Here is a 7500-nt window from a genome sequence, read left to right on the forward strand (position 1 = left end):
GACAGCATACAAACAAACAAATTTTTTTTATCTTCCAGATCGTAGAATGCAAGTAAGAAGAATGAAAAGAATAACATTTAATGGTAAGTACTCATCCTAATATATGTCACCTAATCTTTATTAAAGAAAATGCACTTTTATAGTCACATGATTTAGATATGCACGGGTACTACAGGGGAAATGAAATGAAACATGAATGTAAATACTGACCGGTTTCGTCTTTATACATAGCTAAGACCACTTTTAGAGGACTTATACGTTTTGGTAACTTTTACTTGACACTTCCTTTTAATTCAAGACATTTTTCTGCTAAACGAATTGCTTGTGAAAAGAGAAACAACGATGTGTTTATAAATTCAGAAGAAAATTATATATATATTATATATATATATATATATATATATATATATATAATATATATATATAATTTTCCAACCCTGTGATTGGCTTATCAACAGCCAATCAGGAGCGTCGTAAGGGGCTGCCGAAGACATCAAATGAAACGGTTGCTGTGAATCTACTGTAGCAGCCTCTTCCCATACAGATTTTCTGCAAATTGGTAAGGTAGAAGTATATGTATTTATCCATCTAACACATTGTGTATGTATATATATATATATATATATATATATATATATATATATATATATACTATTATATAATATATATTATATATATATATAATATAATATATGTATATATATATATATATATATATATATATATATATATATGTATATATATATATATTATATAATATATATATATATATATATATATGTGTGTGTGTGTGTGTGTGTGGTGTGTTTGTTTATATCTGTGAAATTACTGTTGGAGGTTTAACACTAACAGTCCATAGACCATTCATTATATAATATATGTATGTCTTTAGTCTTGTATTACAAACAGAATCACTTTTTCTTTATTTTCATCTAAAAGTAAAATTGCCACCACACTCCCCTTCTTTATCTGATTGGGAAAGCAAAGCAAACTCTCATGACGCTGTCATTCCTGTTGATCATTTCAATTTATTCTTTCTTCCGCTAGCCCGCTCTACCTCTCATCTCCTTCTCGCGTTATTCCTCTTCACCCTTCTCCTGTTCTTCTTTTTCACTCTTCCCTTTTTCTTCCTCTTGGTATTTCCAACCATCAATCTTCTCAAATTCTTCCGTTTATACTCCGTCCTCTGAGTGTGTGTGTGTGTGTGTGTAAGCTTTTTTTTTCTCTTTCTTTCTTTCTTTCTTTTGCCGCCTCCACCATTTCCCCTGCTTTGAAAAGGCCGTCTTTTAGAGGCGAGGTAGAGCAGGTGCCGCTGAGAGTGTATTGCATTAAAGCGCCGCTCTTTCAAACTTCGCAACAATGGCTGATTTCCAATTCCGATGGAAAGAGAAGAGAGAAAAGGTAAATCAATTGGAAGTCATTCGCGGGAGGTATCGTTTCAGTTTACTTTTTTTTTTCAGCAATTGGCTTTTTTCAGGATTATAATCATTTTTCTTTTTCATTTTTGTTTCTTCCTGTTTGTGTTCCCGTTCTTTTCTTTTTTCGTGGAATTTTGTTGTGTATTCGTGAGGCTCAGCCAGGAGGTGTTGAAGGTTGCTTTGTTTTATCGATTCTTCCAGACGTTACTAAAGATCCCGTATGCGTGAGGCTTTGAATTGATGATAATGAATAGTAACAAGAAAACTCAGGTACATTCTATAATTGCTGAGGTTAAATGAGATAGTCTTAATGGGCATTTGTTCCTAATTTTGGCACAGTTTCCTTTGGTATTCTGCTTTATAATTACAATATTATGCTACGTCATGCGGATAGGAATTTAACCCAGATATATTAGTACTGTGCGTAGTTGTCCGTTGTTGACAGCGAAAGCAATCATAGATTTATGCAGTTGATTGTGAAAAGAAGGTAGTATTTATTTGTTGTTTTTTCAGGTCTCACTGTTTTAATTTATTTTTTCTGTCGACGTCATTTGAGGTCTTAAGTCCTAAGACGATTAAGACTAAATTGAGCAGTACTATAACTCCACTGGAAATGTTGAGTGAGAATAAACACCCGACACACACACACACACACACACACATACACACACACACATATATATATGTATATATATATATATATATATCGATATATATATATATATATACACATTACCCAGTGGGGTGTAGGCTGGACCGGTTTCGGCTTTATTTCCAAGCCATTAATGAAGCACTATTGCATAGTGGCAAAATTCATGATATAAATACTACAGAGAAAGTACGAAAAAACAAATACAACTGTTAGAGGCTACGAATCCACACCTGACAGGTGTCAAAGTGGGAGTGGCGATAAAACTCTTTAGTGCTAGTGGTAGAAATCACAATATATACTCAAGGGACAGTAAAGACAAACAAACAGACCGTTGGAGACCACAAATCCACACAGTTCTCAAGGGAAAGGGGCGAAAAAATTATTCATGCTGGCGATCTCGTACTGTGTTTGTAAATATAATCATCCTTTTTCCATACTCATCTTCTGACTGCCTTCCTTTAAATTTCAACATTTGACCCTTTCTTTTCAATTTATAACATCTAGTTTTTACTTGCCTTGACTGATATTCATATTATAGCCATAACTTTCATTTATAAAGCTAGATTCAATTATAATCCTTTCCGTTGCATTATCAGAATACACTTATCTTTTTTCGCCATTCCTAATTGATAGTATGATTGTTCTCACTGACATGTATAAAAACCCATTTTTCACCTGTGCACATCTTGCACACTTTTCATTCTGTTCCATTCTCTTTTTCCGTGTCGTACCAGTTTGACCAACATAAAAGTTGTCACAAGAATTACATGGAACTTTATACGCACACCCTTTAGTATTGTCAGGAGAGTTCTTTATAACACGAACCATGGTTTTATTGTTCTTAGATGCGGCATTAACTCCAAAATTCTTAAGAAGAGGGGGATATTTTTCATATCATTATTATGTGGTAGTACAAGCAGATGTTTGGTGTCACAAAAAGAGATAAGATCCGGAATGAATTTATCAGGGGGACAGTCAAAGTATAAGAGGTTTCAAAAAAAAAAAAGCTCAGGAAAGAAGACTGAAATGGTTTGGTCATGTCATGAGGAGAGAAGATGAACACGTATGTAAGAGGGCTATGAAAATGGAGGTGGAGAGCAGAAGAGGGAGGGGAAGGCCAAAGTTCAGGTGGAAAGATAAATTGTTGAATGGCACGAAGGAAAAGGGTCTAAGAGAACAAGATGTACAGGACAGAGGAAGATGGAGCAGGCTGACTAGAAACAGCGACCCCATTTAGAAGTGGGAAAAGCTGAAGGGGAAAAAAAAGTACAAGCAAATTCTTTATGTTGTAAGTTTATTTTTTGTTTTGACAAACAAATCATGTGTTAAAGTGATTATATATATATATATATATATATATATATATATATATATATAGATATATATATATATATATATATATATATATATATTATATATATATATAGATTAGATTAGATATCTTCCCGCCACTGGCCAGTGGCATAAGGCTGATACAGTTTCTCTCCATCTGTCTCTATCGAGCCATTTCCCTCGCTTCCTCTAAGTTTTGGATTTCATCCTCAAGATCCCTGACAATTATGTCTATCCACCTCGTTCTTGGTCTACCCAGCGGTCTTCTTCCTATTTGTACTACTCTCAGTGCTCTCCTGGGGTCTCTATTCTCTTCCATCCTCTCAACATGTCCAAACCATTTCAGCCTTCCCCTCAACAACCTGGTACTGACTGGCCTTTTGCCTCAATCTCACCCTGATGTCTTCATTTCTAACATATCATCCCATTTAATGCCAAGTATTCTTCTCAGCAGCTTCATCTCAAAGCATCCAACCTTTTCTCCTCTGTTCTGGTCAGTGCCCAGGTGGACGAGCCATACATCAGGACTGGTAGTACTACTGCATTGAATATTCTCATCTTAGTTCTCAAGCTGATTTCATGCCTCGACCAAACGTTTTTTCTCAGAACCTCAAAAGTTCTTGCTGCTCCTAGTTTTCTTCTTTGTATATCTTCAACTTGCCTCCCGTCTGCTGTTACCACACTTCCCAAGTAAACAAACTTCTCAACTTGCTTGAGTTCCTGTCCTCTGATTGTCATATCCTCCATGTGCACCCAATCATCATCCAGTTACTCACAACCATGATCTCGCTCTTCTTTGTGCTGATGTTCAAGCCAAAATTCTGTGTCTCTGTCTCCATCCTCATTACCATACCTACCACAGCACCAGCAACGTATCAGCAACCAACGCAACATCATCAGCAAAGTCCAAATCCATAAAAACTTCTCCACCAATACTAGCCCCTCTGTTTCATTCTCCATCACTCTTCTCTATTATATGGTCAATATATTACATTAAACAAGGTGGGTGACACTAACCTACATCCCTGTCTAGCCCACTTCCAACTGGGAACCATTCACTTTGCTGTCCATCCAGCTGTACACAGCTGCACACTCTTGGTACAGTTCTTTAGTATCCTTATCACTTTCAGTGGTATACCATAGTGTTCTGCCACTCTCCACATTCCATCTCTCCATACTGAATCATACGCTTTCTCCAAGTCTATAAAAGCACAGAATATGGCTTTGCATACTCCCATCTCTTCTCAATTATCTGTCTTAAGGTGAAAATTTGATCCACTGTTGACCTTCCACTTCTAAAACCACACTGCTGTTCTCTAAGTTTCTCTTCTACTATAGGTCTTATTCTGTTAAGTATTACTCTCATGAATATCTTCCCTGGGACTGACAGTAAACTTATGCCCCGATAGTTACCACATCCCTTTGCTTCCCTTATTTTTATATATTGGATCATAATAATTGCCTTTTTCCAATCACTTGTACCACCTCTGTTCTCCAAAACTATGCTAAAAACAACTCTTAATGCCTCTATCATCCTTCGTCCTCCTGCTTTTAGCATCTCTGCAGTTATATATATTATATATATATATATATATATATATAATATATATATATATATATATATATATATATATATATATATATATTGCCTTAGGGAGTCATCCGCGATTCATCCGTCTAAAGATTGAATGTGGGAATGATAGTTGTTTTTCCTCCAAATCGACATCCTTTTACGGGAAATGGCTCAGTGTTGAAGAAAAATATTTGTACATAATGTTGTGTGTGCCTTATAAGTACACACTGACTAATATTTCAGTGTTTGCAGTTGTTCACAAGTTCTAAATATTACTAATTGTTTTTATATTTAAATTTCATAAGCTTGCATAAACTAGCATTTTTCCAACTTTCAAAGAAAACGGCTTCGTTGTCATGTATCGTCTCGATTCCATGATAGTACTATATGCGTCCTTGTGAGAATATTCAAAATATGATAGGGAACGTTAGCAAAACATTTATTATCGTAGTCAAAAGTATGAAATAATTCGTAAGTGATCGAATGATGTTTATTGTATGAGAGTGAATATTAGAAGAGAAATAAAATGACACAATGAAGACAGTAAACTGTTGCATGATGTGTATGCTATATATTAGACAAATGATGTAGAAAGGCAGTGCTAGTTACGAGTTTTTCGTGATTCGATCGGCTGGCTTCCTTTGGACAAGGAATGCAAATGGTTGCATCTGCAGGAATGTGAGTCGCGAATGGCAATAAATGCTCGTAGTAAAGTGAGCTGTTTGTTATGATTGATTGTTCAAAGTGTTCAAAGATACCGACTCGAAATTGGCGTTTTTATTTGCCAATATTAACTAGCGCTGTCTGCCTGTGCCTTCCTCTGTTCTGGCATCCACGGAATTTTGAGTACTCGCCACGTATGCATGTATGTATATTTGTATGTATGAGTGTAATGGAAACATTATTTATTCATGCTCGGTGAACTCTAGTGTTTTCTTTTTCTAGCAGGACTATCACAATTTACTTTAATGGACTTACTGATTAGAATAATCTCTCTCTCTCTCTCTCTGTATAATATATATTATATATATATATATATATATATATATATATATATATATATATATATTCTTACGTATGAGCTGGCCTCGTGTGGCCCAAAACGTAAAGGAAAAATATTATATGGAAAGGCAAGGTAACTGGATTTTAACTTACCTTAAAAAAGGTGGGTTTTGATATTATTATTTTTAGAGAAAAAAGTCGCCAGAAAACTCAGATAATTACTTTACATACATTTATTTACAAGAGGCCGTTTACTGGCCTGGAGAAAGAGTAAATGCAGCTTGTCCACACGGGGACTAATATTATCTCTCACAAGGGGATAGTTGGCTAAAATGAGATTCATGTAAAAGCTGGTTTTCAAAATTATTCATATTATCTTGCGGTAATGCAGCACTTGCGGGCGCGAAGACTTGGACACATGACTCAGTAAATCTGAAAAAGATCCCAGATTAGACACAAATGAATTAAAGAGTTCTTGCACAAGTTACAGTACTCACTTTGTCTAACACACTGGGGAGGAACTCTTAGTGTTAAATGAAATATTCAATGACTTCATTTGTCTGGGACGATCACAAAAGGGAGGCATGCGGCCACGAGGGAGTGAAAGGAACAAAGGAATGTTCATTTGAGAATTAGGAGTTTGAATTTTGAAAATGGGGAGGAGTTGTGACTAGGAGGGAAAGAACTGGCAATATGACTGATTCACAAGACGTACCTGGATGCCATAGTAAGTGGACCTTTGTAGAGTGCGATGTCGGTTTTGTCTCAGGCCTGGGCGTGCCAGTAACGCCGTGGGAGGCCTAATGGGAAGGCTGAGACATCCGTCCGAGGTCACTGCTTGGAGCGGTCTGAGATCAAATGCAGGTGTGTTTCATGGGGGATGGGTTCAGCTTATCCTCCCAAGAGCAGGGCATCCTGGAAACAGAACATACGGCCAACAAAGGGTTCACAGGAAAATGGAGCTTAGACATAGGCCTAATAAGTACCTAGCTAGCTACACACCTCCCTTTGGGATGCGTCCCTAAGGCTGACAAGAGTCTATATTCCCCCTCTCTAACAGGAAATTCCTATCTCTGGCTGGCATTTTTCCCTTTGAAGTCAGCTGTTTTGGGGAAAATGGCTGCTTTTCTAGCAATCAAAATATTTAACTAAATGCTGGGTAGACGAGGAGATCAATAAATATAACTATATATATATAGGGTGTCCATAAGTCATTCCTTGATTAATAGAATTGATAACTTTAAAATTATTGTGGATATGACCGTACAACTTTCACATTCTGTTGAGCAATTACTAAAGTTTCTTTTGTTTGCTTACAGATGCCACTGTGATCACTCTATCCGTCAGCCGAGTCAAGAATAGCATTAATGGTGTCATTGCTGGAGAACTTCCAGTGTGTTTTATGGTACCACGAAACAAAATCACATGTTGTAGTTCAACGCAAGTTCAGAAAGTAGTATTGACGAGATCCATCAGAAGTTAAAATCATTAAAGACTGGTATATAAAGTTCTCAGAGACTAGA

At 36.3% G+C, this 7500-nt stretch overlaps 1 long non-coding RNA gene across 1 annotated transcript in view; it reads left to right on the forward strand.

Moving 5' to 3' along the window:
- Window positions 1-7406, forward strand: part of LOC135215602 (uncharacterized) — a 178517-nt gene extending 171111 nt beyond the window's left edge. The window contains exons 2-3 of the long non-coding RNA XR_010314741.1: window positions 39-83; window positions 7297-7406. This is a non-coding gene — a long non-coding RNA (uncharacterized LOC135215602). The remainder of the gene's footprint in view (window positions 1-38; window positions 84-7296) is intronic.
- The last annotated feature ends 94 nt before the right edge of the window (window positions 7407-7500 follow it).

Source organism: Macrobrachium nipponense, chromosome 19, assembly GCF_015104395.2.
Source record: "Macrobrachium nipponense isolate FS-2020 chromosome 19, ASM1510439v2, whole genome shotgun sequence".
Classification (NCBI taxonomy): domain Eukaryota; kingdom Metazoa; phylum Arthropoda; class Malacostraca; order Decapoda; family Palaemonidae; genus Macrobrachium; species Macrobrachium nipponense.